This window comes from Pongo pygmaeus, chromosome 19 (assembly GCF_028885625.2).
Source record: "Pongo pygmaeus isolate AG05252 chromosome 19, NHGRI_mPonPyg2-v2.0_pri, whole genome shotgun sequence".
Taxonomy (NCBI): domain Eukaryota; kingdom Metazoa; phylum Chordata; class Mammalia; order Primates; family Hominidae; genus Pongo; species Pongo pygmaeus.
In genome coordinates, this window is record NC_072392.2 from 22,537,734 (window position 1) to 22,557,661 (window position 19,928).

The 19,928-nt window shown below is 49.8% G+C and overlaps 2 pseudogenes; one reads left to right on the top strand and one right to left on the bottom strand.

Moving 5' to 3' along the window:
• Window positions 1-3,927: 3,927 nt before the first annotated feature.
• LOC129017537 (zinc finger SWIM domain-containing protein 5-like) lies at window positions 3,928-12,182 on the top strand (annotated as a pseudogene).
• Window positions 12,183-15,224: 3,042 nt separating this feature from the next.
• On the bottom strand, window positions 15,225-16,210 carry LOC129017772 (CMT1A duplicated region transcript 15 protein-like protein; annotated as a pseudogene).
• Between the last annotated feature and the right edge of the window lie 3,718 nt (window positions 16,211-19,928).

Consider the following 19,928-nt stretch of genomic DNA (forward strand, 5'->3'; position numbering starts at 1 on the left):
CAGGGTCTGACCTCCCAGCATGAACCTGCCTCTCCCTGCATCCCGGCCGCTGACCCTGCCTGTTCCCTATCTTCCCCCATCCTGCCCGACCCAGAGATGTGACCCTCTGTCCAGCCACCCTGGCCCTTCTGTGACCCTTGTCCTATTAGAACCTCTGAGTGAGACCTCCCAGATCCGTCCACACCCATGCCTTGGTCACTATCTCACTGGGCCACCCAGCACTGCTGCAGAGACATCCAGGACAACAAGGGTGACCAAAGGCCCTGCAGGCAGTGGGGCTGGCCCCACCACCCTGCCTCCAGCCTCAGCTGGCTCTCAGGGTCATTGGCCTTCAGCCCTCAGCCTCCTCCCAGCCACTGCAAAAACCAGGACATGGGATGCCTGGCTGTCCTCCCCCTACTGTCCTGCCTGCCCCAGCTCGGCCCCTGCATCCACCCTGTGAGGTGCTGACTTAGCCAGTGGGAGGCAGAGTCTCTGGAGGGCCATGCAGAGCCTTGGGGACTGACCGAGTCCCCCCACTGAGGGGTCCCAGGTGAACCATTGTTCCTTGCCCCACCCCGTGTGTTGTCCTCTTCAGGCTGTCAACTCCTCCCTGGGCTGGCTTGGTTCAGGTGCATCCCAGAAGTGGCTCAGCCCGCCCTCCTCCCCCAGGCTCCTTCCTCTCTCCATCATGTGTGTCCCAAGGGGCCAGCTCCAAGCTGGGCTCCCCTTACCAGGCCCAAGTCCCTTCCCTGCACCACTCCTGGGACCTTCAGCTACATGCTCTGTTGTCCCCCTGGCCTCAGGGGGACAGGCCAGGGCCCTGCCCTTCTTCTTCCACAACCTACCAGGGCCAGGGCCAAGGCCCTCACTGTCCCCATGCCCCTTCCTCTTGGCTGAGCCCCCTGAGCCCTCAGAGATCTGCTATACAACTGCCCAGAGGCCAGGCCAGGTGCACCCTTGCCCTGTGGCCACAACCCTCAAATCTCACCAAGGCAGGCCCCAAGGGGACAGGGCCAGACCCTCAGGCTGCCCCCTTCTCTCCTGCTTACTTGGAGACCACAGTGCTGAGAGCCCAAGGGCCTGTCCTAGTCCCCTCTCTGTCCCTACCCACTATCCCAAGCTCCCTAAATGTGTCATGAGGCTGTGCCCTAACCCTGACCACAGGCTGCACCTGCAGGACAGCCTGGGAGGAGTTCTGACCCTGGAGAGGAGGTTGGCCCCCAACAGGGAGACATGTCCTGCTTCAGAGAGGCCTTTCTAGAAACAAAACCCATCCCTGAGGTGAGATTGGTGGCTGGGGTCAGGGGGACAGAGGACTCATTGCATAATCCCGAGGTGATTGGTGTATTTCTCGATGTCCACCTGCTCATGCCTGATGTCCACTGCTGCCCCAGCTTGGTGTCCCTGAAACTCAGAGAAGGCCAGGATAGGGGTTAGGGGGTGCAGTGTGAGAGGTGTGGGGTCCCCAGGGATGTTGGCAGCCCCTCCGCACCCTATGATCTTACAGAGCCCAGGACCCTCTGACCAGGGCGCAGCGGGAGAGGCGAGGCCCTGCCTCCCTCGAGGGAGCAGCCCAACCTGTACCTGCTCATACTTAGTAATGATGATGTTGCCTTGCCCCTGGGCAGGCAGGGTATCTGGGTCCTGATCCATCTTCACCCTGCAAGACAAAGTCATCCAAAGGCTCTGCTGCACCCGAGAGCTCCAGAGAACAGCCGAACCACAACCACTGCACTCCCAGACACACTACAGTCTGGTGAGCCCCATTCCACTACCCCTCCCAGATGACAAGGGGCCAGACTCAGTGGCCCCACCCCTGGCTGGATCTCTGGAGTCCTTGCCTCCAACCAGTGGTGGGCTCCTTCCTGAGGACTTGAGCACACGGGGACCTGGACAGAGAGGCCCATTGTCCCCGAACACCCCAAGGCGGACACACACCTGCCCCTGCAGGACAAATGGTGTCCACTTGCTGAAGATGATGGGCTGTTATGGACACCTGGAGGAAGGTGGGGTCAGGGACTGGATGTCTCTATAGGATTGTTCAGATACCAGGAAGATACTCAGTTTTCTGTAGGAAGCAAGACATCTGGTGACTGCTCCATTGTACCCCAATTCTCACTCACTCTGGCCAGTGAAGCTGCTTCAGGAACAAAGCCAGCCAAGCAGTTTGGTTTGGGGAAAAGATGATCTATCGACTCCAGAGCAGCCTCTGTGCTTGTGGAGACCCCGTCTCAGGTCAAGGATGGCGGACACCACAATTCCCAGCTGTCAATACAGGAGGGGGCTTTGTTTTCCTGGGTCACTAAGAAAGAACAAGAGAACTCTGGGGCCTTAGTCCTAGAGAACGCCCGGGGAGACTGTCCCCCCAGGAATACTCGGGGCAAAGAGAGGGTAAGGCCTCTAGAGGATCAGACAGAGAGAATAGGATGCTGTGAGAGGGTTCCAGTCCCCAAGCCCCTTTGACCAGGAAGGATGATCGTCACCCTCCAGGCAGCCCTCCAGGGCTCCTCCATTTTCCACAACTGCCCAAGGGCAGAGGGCTCCCCACCCCACTCCTAGATGAAGGACCCCGTGTGTCCAGTGGGTCCCACAGCAACCATCAGTGACCGCACCTGAAGTCTGAGTTGGTGAGACCTCCTCCTGTGGGGACCCAGCTTAGGGCACAGACTTGGACCAAGAATCGCACCCTCCACCCCACCCACAGGGGCTCTGTCCCAGTGGCTCTTCCAGGACCAGACCCTGCCTCCCTGAAGTCCAGAACTCCAGGAGGGTTTGGAATCTCGAGTAGGGAGGCCACAGAGGTCAGAGCTCAAGTCCAGCATGGCAAAGGTTAGGGCTGAGAGCGTGGCCCAGGTCACATCTGGGTCTCTGGGCCAGTCACTGCCTCTCTGAATCTACACATCTCACCTGTGGAATGGGTACATTTGGGGACAGCACCCACCCCCACAGAGTCACTGTGAGGACAAAGGAGAGGATGGCCCACCCAGTCAGTGCAGAACATGCAACCAGTGAGTGCTCAGGGATGACCCTCTTCGGCATCTGCCCAGAGGTCACTCACCTGAGTCTGCTGAGGCTGCTGTGCCTCTCACTTAGAAAAGTCATTTATGCACAGAACCAGACACCTGTGTGTGTCTTGTGTCCAAGTGCTGCACAACACAGAGGTGGGTGGGTGGGCAGGTGGGCGGTCACTCAGCACCAGTGACATTGTGGGGTCATGCCACCCATCACAATGGACCCATTTCCCAGGTCAAGAGGGCCCAGAGTCAGTGTCCTCCAGTCCCCAAGGTGTCAAAATGTGTTTGTGCAGGTGAGTATGCACGTTTATGTGGGTGAACATGTGTGTACACAAGTAGCTTCTCTGGGCAGGGCCGGCTGTCCCACTTATGTGTGAACCCAAGTACTCATCAAGTCCTCATCAGTGTCATCTTCCCTTGAGGCCTGTGGCCAGCATCAGAGCATCCATGGGTCCTCACCAACCTCAGACTTACCCACCTGGGGCAGTCCTGAAGATGCAGATGGGGGTTAGGGGGTAGAGGGCACAGGGCAGGGCCCCTCATTAGGGGGAACTCAGCTAGACTGTAAAATGCTAGGTGCGAGTGGCAGGGTCGGATTCTACACACTTTCTCACCTGCTCCTCCCAGTAGCCTTCTGGGGTGCCATGACTCATTTCTGCTACGGATGGAGGCAAGGCTTTAAGGACAAACCCCGTGCCTGAGGTCACCTAGCAACCATCTGGCCAGGCCCCCACTAACCAGACCCCTGCTGGCCAGGCTTTCACTGACCGTTTTCCCAGTGACCAGGCCTTCTGACTAGGTCCTCGCTGATCAGGCCCCTGATGACCAGGCTCCAACTGACCATGTCCCCACTGAGCAGGTTTTCACTGACTAAGCCCCAGTGGCCAAACCTCTGCTGACCAGGCCCCTGATGACCAATTCCCCACTGACCATGTCCTTGCTGACCAGTCCCCCAGTGACCAGGCCTTCCTGCCAAGGTCCCCACTGCCCAGGTCCCCACTGCCCAGGCCCCAGAGCAGCAGTGTTCAAGGTCCCCTACCACAACTGCCCACAGGCAGAGGGCTCCCTACTCCCAGACAAGGGACCCCATGTGGCCAGTGGGTCCCACGGAGACCATCAGTGTCCACACGTGAAGTCTGAGTTGGTGAGACCTCCTCCTGCGGGGACCCAGCTTAAGGTACAGACTTGGACCGAGCACCACCTCCCTCCACCCCACCCATAGGAGTTCCATCCCAGCAGCTCTTCCAGGGCCAGACTCTGCACCATCTGGGGCCGGAAAACTCCGGGCAGATTTGGAATCCAGGGCAGGGAGGCCACAGAAGTCAGGGCTTACACAGGGCAGGGCTGAGAGCACAACCCAGGGTCACGTCTGGGTCCCTTGGCCAGTCACCGCCTCTCTGACCCTAGACACCTCACCTGTGGAATGGGTGCATTCGGGGACAGCACCCACCCCACAGAGTCCACCAGGTCAGTGCAGAACAGGCACCCGGTGAGTGCTCAGGGATGACCCTCTTTGGCACCTGCCCAGAGGCCCCAGCACTGCCCACCAGGTAGTGACTGTCCCCAGGTCAGCAAGGAGGGAACAAAGAGGTCACACTCAACTGAGGTGGCTGAGTCAGCTGTGTCTCTCACTTAGCAAACTTCCTCTTCTCAGAACCAGACACCTCTATGTCTTGTCTCCAAGAGCTCTAGACATAGAAAGGGCAGGCGGGCAGGTGGGCGACTGCTCAGCACCAGTGACACTGTGGGGTCATGACACCTATCACAATGGGCCTCTGCCTGGGTCAGCAGGGCCCAGAGTCAGCAACCTCCACCCTCTGAAGTGTCAACGTGCGTGTGTGCAGTGTTTGTGCATGTGAGCATCCACGTGTATGTGGGTGAACATGTGTACATACGTGTGTCACTGCTCTGGCTGGGCCTGACTGCCCTACTCACATGTGCACCCAGGAAACTGGCTCACCCTTGTCACTGTCTCCCCCTCGGGACCCAAGGCCATCATTGGAACATCCATGGGTGCTCCCTAACCTCACACCTCCCCATCCAGGGCAGTCCTGGCATTGCAGATGGGGGATGGGGGGCAGAGGGTTGAGGGTTGGGGGCAAAGGGCAAAGGGCAGGTCCCCTCCCTAGCAGGGGTCTCAGCTAGGCTGTAAAGTGCTAGGTCTGTGAGGCAGGGCTGGATTTCACACACCTGCTCACCTCCTCCTCCCATTAGTCCTCCAGAGTGCCATGACTCATTCCCACTACAGATGGCAGCAAGGAGATTCCAATGACAAACCGTGCCCGAGGTCACCTAGTGGTCACCTGGCCAGGACTTTGCTAGCCAGACCCCCACTGACCAGGCTCCTACTGACCAGGCCTTCACTGACCAGGTTCCCACTGACCAGGCCCCTACTGAGCAGAACCCTGAGCCACGGTGCTCAGTGTTTCCTGCCAATGACCCCCCTCAGTCCACAGACCCTCCCCTCCTTGCATCAGCACCTACAAGCCATCCCCTGGGGGTCTTCTCGGGTCAAGACCCCCACTCCAGGACACAGGGATGGACAGTCGGCCTCAGGCTCTGGGTATCCAGCTTCATGCTTGCCCCCAAAAGCCCTCTGGGCTTACCTCAAAGGGCGCAGTGAGGTGGCCTGGCACTGCCTGGACATGATGTCTGGGCCTATTCCTGAGCCACAAAGCCAGAGGCACAGAGGGACGTTTGTCAGACCAGGCACCCTGTTTTGCTGGGTCTCCCAGGGTTCTTCCTGTGGAGGCTGGATCCACAGACGCAGCACTGAGGCTGCAGGGTGACTGGCCCAGAACCCTCAACTGGCCGGGGGACCACATGAGGACTATCCCCAGATGGCCAGAAGACCCTTTGCTAATTTCCTGGTACCTCATTTCTCACCAGCTACCCTTCCCCCATCAGGAATCCTCTTCTTGCAGAGTTGATGCGGAGAGGAAGACAGTGACAGAATCCATGGAAAGAAATGAAACAAAATGACAATAGAGCATCATCTAATTCCTGTCCATCTGAGAGGAAAGCCTGAGGAAGCCTATTGGGTTCCATCACCCTGAGGGCTCCGAGGATGGCGTCACACAGAGCAGTACCCAATGGCAGGGGCAGTGGTCCATCCCTGCAGACGTCATCGAGGGCACACCCGGGGTCATCCAGGGTCATGGACCCGGACATAGTGCAGAAACTGGGTCAACAGGAGTGCACACACACACACGCGCACACTCAAACACTGGAATAAAATGAATTGAATTTTGTAGCCAGTGTGTAAGCACGTGAGCACACACACACACACACACACTTGCTGCTGATCTGCTGACTTACCTCATTGGCATGAAACAGCTTCTGAGCCTGCAATTGCTTTGCCTTTCCCTGGACTTTTCCTTAGGTTTCTCTAACTGCTGGGTTACTGGCCTGTTTAGCTTCATGAACATGGGTTTCACTTTATTTTTATGGGGTTCCAGCTCTTGCTCATGGAATCCCTCCCTGCCTGTTCTGTAATCTTCCCTTGTTTACTGCCTGTGGACTTCGAGTACCAGACACAGAGAAAGCTTTGTAAAGACTGTTTACTCAGGCCCCACAATTTCCATAGCAGGTCCCTTAATTCCCATCACCTCCAGGGAGGGTCATTGCTGGGATCCTAGGAATCATGTGCCTTGTCTTGATGGCCACAGTGGTAAACATAATAGTTCTTCCCTCTGTGCAATTCTGGAACATAAAAATCTTCTCTGGTAACAAGACTACAGAAAGCAATGAAAGCAACACTAAACTGAGAGTTTGCTGGCCTGTGTTTCTAAGAAATTTAATGTTTTTACATAAATAATGAAGGAGAAATGACTTTTCTGAAGTTCCTATCATTTATGCCATGGATTGGATTCTTCTGTGAATGCAGTTTCATTGATGGATGTGGATAATTAGCTTAACTTCAAGTAAAAGAGAGACAGCAAATTGTAAACATAACTTTGCTTTTTTACACTCAAATGGCATTAATCAGACAGTTGTGGATCTCTAGAAATATATATTTGCAAGCATAAGTTCTATATTGAAATACCCAAGTTTGGAATCCTTCGGATGACTTATTTTTCATCAAGTAGAAATAATATTAAAATTGCAAAGATTTATTATGATTTATATTATTTGTCCTAATGGCAAAAATGAATTCGAATACATTTATTAAAGTATAATATACACAGGAATCCTGTTATTCTACTATTCTGATTTATCACAAAGAGAACACATGCTTGGAGCTACCACACAGTCCAAGAAAATGAAATAAAAATAACAGTCTGGAAATCCCTCTCCTGAAGGTCTGCTCCCTAACCACTGCCCATCTGTCTTGCCAAAGCAAAGAGTCACCTGGTTTTTAGCAGCCCCAATTAGTGTTGCCTGTTTCATAAATGGATGCATGGAGGGCCATTCAGTAGGAATGGTTTTGTGTGTGGCTTCTTTGGCCCAGCATTACATTTGTGACACTCCTTCATGCGGTTTCATGAAGCAGTTCATTTCTTTTCCCTGCTCGGTGGTGCTCTGCGTGAATATGGCACATCTATCAATTCTACTGTTGATGGACATTGGTTTGTTTCCAGTTTGGGGCTATTAGCAAAAAAGCCACCATGAACATTCTCATTAATTTCTTTTGGTACACATGTATATTTTAGTTAAGTACAGCCCTACAAATAAAATAGCTTGGTCATAGTAACTGCATATGTTCAACTGCAGTGCATCTCACTAAAAATGTCAGCTAGGAGGAAAAAGCTCAAGAGCTCTATTGTACAATATGTTGACTATAGTTAATAACAATGTGGTAATATTTGAAGTTGTTAAGACAGCAGATTTTAAATGTTCTCAACACACACACACACACAAAAAATAAGTATTGGCCAGGCACGGTGGCTCACGCCTGTAATCCTAGCACTTTGGGAGGCTGAGGCGGGTGGATCACGAGATCGGGAGTTTGAGACCAGCCTGGCCAAAATGGTGAAACACTGTCTCTACTAAAAATACAAAAATTAGCTGGGCGTGGAGGCGGGCGCCTGTAATCCCAGCTACTCAGGAGGCTGAGGCAGGAGAATTGCTTGAGCCCCAGAGGTGGAGTTTGCAGTCAGCTGAGATCACACCACTGCACTCTAGCCTGAGTGACAGAGGGAGACTCCATCTCAAAAAAAAAAAAAAAAGTATCTAAGGTAACTGATATGCTAGGTAGCTTGATTTGGCCATTCTAGAATGTATGTCTGTGGCTATATATAAATATACACAGATTTAACTATTCTACAATGTGTGTCTGTATATGTGTATATATATGTATATATATGTATATATATATATATAGTGGCACACCACAAATACACACTATTTATCAATTAATTTTTTTAATTCCAAAGATTTTTTTGACTAATATACAACTCAACCACAAGTTTAAGAGCATTCTAATTAGATGTCCTTTCCAACACCTGATTTTGTCAGTCTTTCTTTTATATATGCTGGTTAGTGGGTAATGTTATTACATTTTTATTTATTTTGGTCTTCTAATTATTAAAAGGCCTGAGACCATTTTCATATATGTTTATTGAAAATGTTCTAATTATTAAAAGGCCTGGGACCATTTTCATATATGTTTATTGAAAATGTATATAATCAGGCTGGGCACGGTGGCTCATGCTTGTAATCCCAGCACTTTGGGAGGCCGAGCTGGGCGGATCACTTGAGGTCAGGAGTTGGAGACCAGCCTGGCTAACATAATGAAATCCCGTCTCTACTAAAAATACAAAAAAGTTAGCCGGGCATGGTGGTGGGCACCTGTAATCCCAGCTACTCGGGAGGATGAGGCGGGAGAATCGCTTGAACCCGGGAGGCGGATGTTGCAGTGAGCCGAGAACGCACGATTGCTTCAGGCTGCGCGCAAGAGCAAAACTTCGTCTCAAAAAACCAAGCCAAAACAAAACAAAAAAAGAAAATGTATATAATCGTATTTTCAGGGATCTGTGCAATATTTTTTGTTTTTTGTTTTTTGTTTTTTTTTGAGACAGAGTCTAGTAGCTCTGTTGCCAGGCTGGAGTGCAGTGGCGCGATCTGGACTCACTGCAACCTCCGCCTCCCGGGTTCAAGATATTCTCCTGCCTCAGTCTCCCGAGTAGCTGGGATTACAGGCACAAGCCGCCATACCCAGCTGTTTTTTGTTTTTTGTTTTTTTTTTGGAGATGGAGTCTCGCTCTGCCGCCCAGGCTAGCGTGCAGTGGCGCGATCTCGGCTCACTGCAAGCTCCGCCTCCCGGGTTCATGCCATTCTCTTGCCTCAGCCTCCCGAGTACCTGGGACTACAGGGGCCCGCCACCACTCCCGGCTAAGTTTTTTGTATTTTTAGTAGAGAAGGGATTTCACTATGTTGGCCAGGGTGGTCCCAACCTCCTGACCTCATGATCCGCTCACCTGGGCCTCCCAAAGGGCTGGGATTACAGGCATGAGCCGCCAAGCCCGGCCAAGACTACTCTTTTAATTCCCAAGGCCAGCCTCTGTGGTTTGAGCATGTGCCACAGCCTGTGCTCCGGTTGATGCCCCACATTCCCATGGTTTTCCGAAAGAGGACCTCAGACTCACAGTGGCCATTATTAATACTCTGAGGTTCAGCAGTGGTGGCACCTGAAAATCTACAAGCATCAGAAGAAAGAAGTGCTGCAGAGAGGAACCACAACCATCACAAACCTGGAAGGCTGGGTGGGCCACCCCCTGGATCCCATCGGCTGCCTCTTTCTCACTTTGACTGAGGCCTGCCTCCTGAATCATGACGGCTATCTAGATATGAATGAAAGCAGACCCCCTGTGTACCAACATGTACCTGTGGCTGTAAGCTCCCCAAACAGCAGTGAGTCCTACTTGTCATTGGCCCTGGAAGCTGCATCCATGGGCCTGGGTCACAGAGGGTAATGCCTGAAGGCTCCTATGCACAGGACAAGGTGTGCCGTAATGAGCAGCAGCTCCTCAGCCAACTCCAAGAGCTGCAGCTGGATGAAGACCTAGTGCAAACACTCCAAAAATAGTGCATCTTGCTGCTGGAAGGGGGCCCTTTCAGGGATCTGGGAGAAGTCATCCACCGAGAGAGCATTTCCATGCATACCTCTGCCGAGTATTTGTTCTCAGCTCTGCTGTCTCACGATCCAGACCCCGCCTGTAAATTAGCCTTACATGTCATAAGGTTACTTGTTTTAGAAAACTCAGGTTGTGCAGGCAACACATCCCTCCCTCACCATATGGTGTCTCTGGCGCCCAGCCATTATCCTCCCTGGTTCAGGCTTGGACACTTGGAATCACAGCGGTGGGAACTGGCCTCCACCATGCTGACTGCTGCCAAAGGAGACACTGTGAGGCTCTGAACAATTCTGGAAGCAATGCAGAAGCACATTCGTTCTTCTCCCCCATCTTCAAACTGGCCCAAGATTCATTCAAGATTGCTACTCCCACTAACAGTAGTACTGACAGCACCCTGCTCAACATGGCCCTGGAACCTGGGTTACAGGTGATGAGATGACCTTATCAACCCTTAACTGCAGACACGGAGAGATGGTACGATGGTTGGTGACCTGTGCTACAGAAGTGGGTATCACCCACCTCCCTCTACCCCCAGGGGAAAGGAGTTTCTAAACCCTACTCTTGAGACAGGACAACAAATCCTTGGAGCTCTCATATTCCTATTCCTGATGGTCTAAGAAAGGATGGGGCTGCTGGTGGGAGAAGATGGCCTCTGTTCAGGCAGCCCAACTTCTGTCCTCACTGCTTTAACCAACCATATGCTGATGTCAGCAGCATTTTGATCCTCTCATCAGAGATATGTCTAAGAGAATGAATTTTCAGCTGCCAATGCTCAAGTGTGCCCTTGGGAGGTAGTGGGCCTGGTGGTTTTGTCCCCATCCCTGTCTATGCTTGTGAGAAACCCCAGACACCTTGGAGGCTCAAGACCCTTTCTAAAGCCCAAAGACCCAGCACAAGACTATACCCTGAAAGGCTCCACTTCAGCTAGAACCCCTGGCAGATCTGCAACCCTAGCCTCGAGGCAAGCAAACCCCAGGCTCCACTGCTCCATCCTTGTGAGGGGCTAAGAGCACCTGCAGAAAACTTCAACCCTCTGACCTGAGGAAGGAAGGGATAGGACGAGACCCCAAACAGGGTCTGGCCATCTGGGATGCTTCCCTTGCCCTGGTTTGCCTCAGATCATCTCAAGGTTGCCGAGGAGGAGGGAGAACTCATCTCTGCAGGCCAAGTTCAAACCCCACACAGTAATCTGGGCCGACCTGAATCAGGACCCAGATGGCCACGGCTGAGCTCAGGCACTGGCATGACAGGTGTGCGGGCCCCAGAGAGCATCTTGCAGAGCTGGTACACATTCTTCACCCCTACTGAGGCTGCTAGTATTGTAGCTGCCACAGCCGTATCCCACACCACTATCCTGTGCCTCAGTCTTGACTATCCACAGTGGGAGGAACTGGCTAGCTGTGCTTTCACACTGGCCCTGCAGTGTGCTATGAAGCATCCACAGAGCTGTGCCCTGTCAGCCCTTACACTCTGTGAGAAAGACCACACTGCCTTTGAGGCAGTCTGCCAGATTGCCACTGAGGCTGCTGCTGGTGGCATGACCCATTCACAGCTGTTCACCATTGCCTGCTACGTGGAGCTCCGTGGAGCTCCGTGGCTACGCGCTCCATGCCTTCAAGCTGGCCTCATTGGCCATGAGCCATCTTAACCTGGCTCATAACCAGGATATCCACCCAGCCATCAATGATGTGCTCTGGGTTTGTGCCCTCAGCCACTCTCTGGGCAAGAATGAGCTGGCAGTTCTCATCTCCCTGGTGGTGAAGAGTGTGCACATTGCCATGGTGCTTTCAGACATCCTGTGTGCGAGGCTGCACGGTGACTGCACCTGGCCTGGCTGGCACCCCAGACCTCCAAAGCTCTGGAAAGCTCATCTCCACTGACAGAGCTCCATTGTGCCAGTTGCTGATGCCACCATCAATGCTTACATCAACACCACACACTACATCTAACACACATCAGCCCTTGCCAGTATGGAGAGTTTGTTGAGTTTTGAAGCAAGGCTGGGGAGACCTTCCTGCTGCCTCAGGATGGCTACCTGCAATTTGCTCAGTTCATCAACAATCTCAAACAGATCTACAAAGGCAAGAAAAAGCTGATGCTGCTGGTTTGAGAGCCCTTTGGCTGAGAAAGCAGATAGCTCACCAGCCCGGCAGCCTGGGTCCCCAGGTAGTGTCAGGTCAGGCCAAAAACACTGAAACATTTGTCCACCCTGAGAGGACTCTGAGCACCTGTGGCTGAGGCCAAAGGACCACAGGGCTAAGGATGGGGAGAGTCCAACTCCAGTCGATATGCACACCTTGGCAAGCTTCTCACTACAGCCCACTGTTGATGGAGGAAGTGGGCCCTGAAAATCAACCAGAAACCCCCACGATATGCCACCTTCTGCCCCTATGTCCTGCATGTCCTGGGCATTGGCCCTGTCTCCCTTGGCAAACACAGAACACTGTTCCATCTCAGAGATTGCTTAACCAGAGAAACAGATGCGTTTATAGTACTGTAAATACTGTATGTGTTGCCAATTAGTGTTAAGTGGTAACTATTTATAATTCTGGTTCTGATTTGATGGGTGCTTGAGGTAGCTGTGGGTGGGAGGATATGCTTATTGTCTGAGGAGACTCACAACCATTTCTCAGGTTTCCCTTGCAGAGTGTATGCTGTTACCAGTGGGATAGTGGGGGTGCCAAGGAGAAAAATGGCCAGTTTGAAAAAATCCCAAGACTAGTCTATGCAGAATCTCTCGCCTACAGACAGGGCATTAATAGCCCAGTGGTGGGTGAACGGCAGAGGCCAGGACTGGACTCAGACTTTTGCCTCACAAAGCTGTGAGGACTCTGAAGCTCCTGCCCCTGCCTCACACAGCCTCGCCAGGAGTCTGCTGAGCACCTTTGGAACAAGTGCAGGGAAAAGATGAAGGTCTGGGAAGCCACCGAGCTCACAATATTCATCGACACTGGTCACCTTTGTGTTAGAGAGTGTGTGTATCTGTATGACTGAGTCCATGTGTCTATGTGCATAGATATATCTGCACATGCCTGTCTGTGTGTGCACATTATATGTTGATGTGTATGTATGTCAGTTCTATGGCTGTGTACCTGTGTGGATACGTGCACACTGGACTGTGGGTCTCTGTGTGAGGATGTAACATTTGTGTACATGTGAGGATGCATATCTATGTGTAAATGCTGTCATGTTTTGCATGTTTAGTGTGTGTGTATCTACGCACACATGAGTGCATGTGTATGTGTCTGTGTTTATGCTTGCTCTCCATGCATCTGTGTTTTTCTATGTGTAACCGAGAGTATCTCTACATGTAGGGATGACTGCATGTTCATCTTTGAGGATCTGCATGAATGTATCCTTTTTGCGAGATTTCTCTTCCCATTCGTCTTAAATCTCTCTCACCAGCTAAATGTTTGTTCCCCATCTCTGTGCCTCCTCTATTCATTCTCTCTTACCAAACAAGTTTCTAAGCACCAGTCTCCCTCTGCCATCAGATTGGCTGCTTTCACTGCACAGTTCCCTTCTTGCCCTGTACTTGCTTTCTTCCCCTGCCTTTCTACCTCAAGCTTCCTCTGCCTGCTTTTGTCACAGTCTCATTGCTTGCTGACTTGGAGGCTAGGGCTGGTCTGCACTTAGCCTCTCCCTTCCTAATTTCTAGCCCTAGTGAGGAGCCCTGTCTTAGCCCTGGCTGCCCTCCACAGTGTATCGTCATGTTCCTGCTACCTTCCCGACCCCTATGCTCAGCCTGGAATTGTTGGAGGAGACAGCAAGGACATTCAGAAGAGTCAGTTGGTTACCAGTGCCTTCGTGTTTACTCTTTTATGTGTTAGATCCTGAGTTGGGGGTGGGGTTTGATAAGGAAGGGGTGGTATAGCTAGAATGCAAACTAAGAACTTCTCTATCTGCTTTACTTTTTCTTTTGTTGACAAACTGTCACCTTTTCTACTCCAAACTGACCAAGAAGTTGTATTTGCCGTTTGTGGCTACTCAACTCCTACTGCCCAGCCAAGGGTCCCTACAATGTCTCAGCCCAATGCGTTGGTTAAAAAGTGAGAGAGAGTGAGAGAGAGAGGAGGTCACTCTCATTTTTGTATCACAATTGCCCTTCTTTTTAGCAAGTGTGTGAACTCAGAGTGCTTTCTATGAATAAACTATGGATCACATGAAAGATCATTTTTCTTAAAGAAAACAAAAATTGTCTAAATTTTTGTTTGGATAATTTTGTTTAGACAATCCCCAGAGGTGACCAGCAAATACTTAATAGAAGATTATAGATTTCCTGTGAGTGCATATGGCTCCAGGTGACCTGATTCTGTAAAGCAAATGTTATTATCCTCCTCAAATTCATGTGTTGAATTCTATGTGATGGTATTTAGGGGTGGAACCTTGGAAGGTGATTAAGTTCATGAAGGCAGGGACCTCATGAATGGAATTGGTGCCCCTATCAAAGGGACTACAGAGAGCTCCCTCATCCCTTCTGTCATGTAAAGACACAGTAAAAAGATGGCTGTCTATGAACCACGAAGCCAGCCCTCAGCAGACATGGAATCTGCTGACCATTTGACCTTGGATTTTATCATCTCTAGAACTGTGAGAAATCAATTTTCTAAGCTACCCAGTCTATGGCATTCTGTTTTGACACCCAGATTAGCTAAAGTACCAGCATATCAACTTGCACACATAATTCTTGGAAACTCTGATGCCAAATCCATGATGGTAAAAGGTGATTGATCTGCCAGAGGCATGAGCCTATATCTTCCCTCTTTCCACAATAAACCAGAGAGTCAAAACAGGCAAGAGTGGGTCAAGGTCTTCTAAAAGCCATACCTGAAAGGTTTCCAATAACAGTTCACTCGATGGTAATTCAATCACACAAACAACCACAACAAAAGATACAACTATCAGAGATTTTCAGGATAGCCTCAAAAACACCACCTAATATTAGGGAGTTCAAAAAGACAAGAAGTTTCAGAAATCAAACTTTATTTATATTTCATTTCATAAACTTGTAATTCTAACACTATTAATCAATGCTAGTGCAGGTGGCGGCATGGAGAGCCTGGGGCACAAGGACTGTCTTTTAAAATTTTAAAGCTTTGCTTGCTGTACCCTTTGGAGCCACCTCCTGTTCCCTTCACCCCCTGCCCACCTCTTAAGAGCCCGTTTGGGGCAGCACATTAGGGGCAAACAGCCTGGATGCCCAGTTGCAGACACACATCCATGCCTGGAGGAGGAGATTGCGTCTGAGAGCAGGAGGAGCTGCTGGAACTCTTCTTCCCAGCCTTCTTTTAATGCTCTTGCACACCTCCTGCACACAGATAGGCCCCACCAGCATTAGCACAATAAACAGGACCTGCAGGAGCAGGGCTGTGGTTCTAGTGAATGAGAGAAGCCTCTCTCCAGCAAGGTACAGGAGTCCGGTTTGAATGCCCTGGTCTCTGCCTCCACTTTTGCCACCATGCCCAGGATGAGGGGCAACATGGGAGCTGCTGGCTGGGGCCATGCTGGTCCCCCCCTCCCTCCCAATTGTCTCTCCAGCCACGCTTTCAGCTCCAGGGTTAAGGCCAGTGGCCACAGGAGGTACCATGATTTCAGGCAGCTCCTGGCTGGGTTTGTTCTTGGCTGGAGCTCCCTCCAGCTCCAGTGCTCTCTCTGGAGGGGGCTCTTCCCATGCTGGCTCTTGCTCTACAGCTGGTGCTGCAAGTGCTCCTATTTCTGCACATGAACCAGGAGCTGAAAATGGAGAAAGGGTGACCAGCGTCAGTCACTTTCCACTGGAATTTCCAAACACAGAGAAAACCTCACTGAATTCAAAGGAATTCCAGCCCAAAAGCACCGTCCCCACAAAGTCTTCCAGGCTGCAGCCACCTCATCATGTGTCTGTGCCTCCATGGGCTCCCAAATCTCTTCCTGAACAGGGACAATGAGCAGATGCAGCCCCGATGGGATCTCTGGTGTGGCCTGGCCTGCTAGGACCTGCCCCGGGCTGCCCCGTGGTACCTGGGTGCGCCTTCTTACAAAGGGCCACAGGCATCTGGGGTGAGGAATGAGCCTTCTTCAGCATCATCAGAAAAGCCTGTCACTCCCTCCATTCCTGAAGCAGCAACCTCTCAAAGTGGGGAAGCAACATGAGAACATCTTGCTCTCTTGAGTGTCTCCCACCAAGTGAGCTGGTTACGGCACTGACTCTAGGAAATGGGTGCCTGGTTACCAGAGTTCTAAGTTCTGTTAGGGTCTGTCATCAAGGAAGTGGGGTCTCTTCTTTAAAGTTCTGTCCCCTCAGCCCCTTCCTTCCATAAGCTTTCTCAGGACTCCACTGGGCTACTGACTACTCACCCTCCCCTCAGGTCATCTCCTTATCTGTACAAAGTTATGTCTACCCAGGGTCTGCTTGGACACCTGTGCCTGATGTTCACCAGGGGCCAGATGTCCTCCTCAGGCCTGATGTCCACCTAGGGCCTGATGTCTGCCTTGGCCTATGTCCCTCTTGGGGCCTTGTGTTCACCTGGGGACTGTATCCAGCTGGGGCCTGATGGCCTACTGGGTCTTGTTGTTCACCTAAGGCCTTGTGTCCACCTGGGGACTGGTGATCACCTGGGGCCTGGGTGTCCACTTAAGGCCGGATGTGCACCTAAGGCCTGAGTTTTCACCTGGGCCTGATGATCACCTGAGGACTGGGTGTGTGCCTTTGGTCTTTTCCCTTTTCCTGAACAGGGCTTGCAGTTTCCAAACCAGACACAATCTCCCAGTTGGAGAAAGAAAAAGGATCCTAGATGATAGTGAGACAAATTTCAGGAAACTCCATCCAAATAAGTAAATGAGAATGAGGATAGGATTCATTGTAAGTAACATTCTCAGTTGGTGTTCCAAAGTTATCTTTTGCCTGGGTACAGTGGCTTACACCTGTAATCCCAGCTCTTTGGGAGCCCAAGGTGGGAGGATCGCTAGAGGCCAACAGTTTGAGACCAGCTTGGGCAACAGAGTGAGACCCCCATCTCTGAAAAATAAAATTTAAAAATTTACCAGGCATGGTGGCATGTGCCTGCAGTCCCAGCTACTCAGAAGGCTGAGGTGGGAGGATCACTTGAACCCAGGAGTTCAAGGCTGCAGTGAGTGAGGATCACAACACTGAATTCCAGCCTAGGTGACAGAATGAGACCCTGTCTCTCTAAAAAACAAGCAAGCAAACAAACCAAAAACCACAAACAACCCAAACCCCTCTTAGCAGAATACTTGCATGAGGTAATAAAATGTACGTACCAAATGCCTACAACAAACATATGTCATGATGAAATGTTAAATGCTTCCCATGGAATTAGGTTCAGGACAAGGTTTCATCCACCATCGCATTTCAATTCCACATTGCACAATGTAAAGGCGCCTGCCCAAGGTCATAACGTTGCACACTGGGTAAGTCAAGAGAACCCAGTACAGCACTTTAGATCCTTCATTATAGTTTTGTTCTAAAACTGCTCCTGTTATCCTTTGGACATGAGTCTCTTAAGTATCATCATTTGAATTCATGTACACTAGTTCATTTTCACACTGCTCTAAAGAATACCTGAGACTGGGTAATTTATAAGCAAAAGAGGTTTAATTGGCTCACAGTTCTGCATGGCTGTGAAGGCCTCAGGAAACTTACAATCATGATGGAAGGCAAAGGGGAAGCAGGCAATTTCTTCACCAGGCAGCAGGAGAGAGGGGAGAGCAGGGGAAACTGCCACTTATAAGACCATCAGACCTCATGAAAACTCACTCTCTATCATGAGAAGAGCATGGGGCAAACCGCCCCCATGATCCAATCATCTCCCACCAGGTCCCTCCCTCCACACATGGGGATTAAAATTCAAGATGAGATTTGGGTGGGGACACAGAGCCAAACCATATCATTCTGCCACTTGCCCCTCCCAAATCTCATTCCTTTTTCACATTTCAAAACCAATTATGCCTTCCCAACAGTCCCCCAAAGCCTTAACTCATTCCAGCATTAACCCAAAAGTCCAAGTTCAAAGTCTCATCTGAGACAAGGCAAGTCCCTTCCACCTATGAGCCTGTAAAATCAAAAGCAAGTTAGTGACTTCCAAGATCCAATGCGGGTACAGGCATTGCGTAAATGTTCCCATTCCAAATGGGAGAAATTGGCCAACACAAAGGGGCCAACGGGCCTCATGCAAGTCCAGAATCTGGTAGGGGAGTCATTAAATCTTAAAGCTCCAACATGATCTCCTTTGACTCCATATCTCACATCCAGGGCATTCTGATATGGGCTCCCAAGGCCTTGGGCAGCTCTGCCCCTGTGGCACTGCTGGGTATAGCCCCTTTGGCTGTTTTTACAGGCTGGCATTGAATGAATGCAGCTTTTCCAGGCACATGGTACAGCTGTTGATGGATTTACCATTCGGGAGTCTGGAGGATGGCGGCCCTCTTCTCACAGCTCTGCTAGGCAGTGCCCCAGCGGAGACCCTGTATGGGGGCTCCAACCCCATATTTCACTTCTGCACTGCCCTAGCAGAGGTTCTCCATGAGGACTCTGCCCCTGCGGCAGACCCAAAATTATATATATTATTATAGTTGATATTCTGAGGTAGAGATACAATAAGCTATCAGTTTGATTAGGAGGTCTAGGTTTTGCCTTTTCTATGGTAATGTAATAGGGCAGGAAGTTTGGTATGTTACGAGTTCACTGCAATTACCAATCAGTTTCTGTGCATATAAGAAAGCACAAAATCACACACCTAAGGTCTTGATAGATATGAAAGCAATCCTATGTGATATCATGCCCACATCTTTACCTCAAACTCTCGCCTAAAATTACTAGTGAGGACTTTTTTGTCCTGCTGTTAGTATGTGATCATTCTAGCTAAAATGCAATAAGATATGGATATATGAAAAATAACTTGATTTTATAATAATAACAGCTTAATTCTAAACATATATGTTGTGCCTTTTACTCTACAGAAAATGTACACTTTCCTTTTTTCTCTAAATTAGGTTTAATTTATTTCAGAAGTTTCTAGATTTTATTGTCTCTATTTAGCCAAAGCTACAAGAAAAGTCAAATTCATATATTTAAATGCTTTCATTATCAATCAAGAAAGAACAAAGTGAAATGAACAAAGAATTTTACCCAAGAAACTAGTGAGAAATCAAAGAAATGTCCAAAAAGTAGGATACAAGAATTAATCAAAACAGATTAACAGTGGAATAAATAAATGAATCCAACTGGTTCTTTGTAATGGAATGTGGAAAGACATACTCTATTCTTCTGGATAGGAAGATGAAATATCATAATCACATCAATGCAAGTTTTATGCATGCTCAAATATGTGTAAACTAAGAAAAAATCTGAAAGGACAGACAGTAAAATGTTTGCAGTTGTTTTCCTCCAAGTGTAAGATTAAAGGTAATACTTTTATTTTTTATATTTTTATGTATTTTCTAAATCTTCTGTAATGAACATGTACTTTTATAATAAGGAAAAAATAAGACGTTTTTAAGATGCCAAGTTACTTCTCATTAATACATATAATGCAAATGCCAATCAAAACAATAAATAAATAAATATAATAAATATATAAATATAATAAAAGAGACAGATGATGGACCGGGGAAGAACTTCAAAAAAGGCCACATGGGAGATTAAACATTATGCAAAAGAGTAATGAGGAATCTAGGCCAGGCGCAGTGGCTCACTGCAGTGGAGAAAATCTTCCTAGAGCTGATGGTATAATTTACTTCTTGAAACAATGACAGTCCATGAAATAAGGTGGGAAGTTGTTTTGAACCTCTCTCACCAGCAGATCCCTAAATCACAGACCCAGAACTTGGAGGAAACAGGAAACAGGAAACAGGAGGC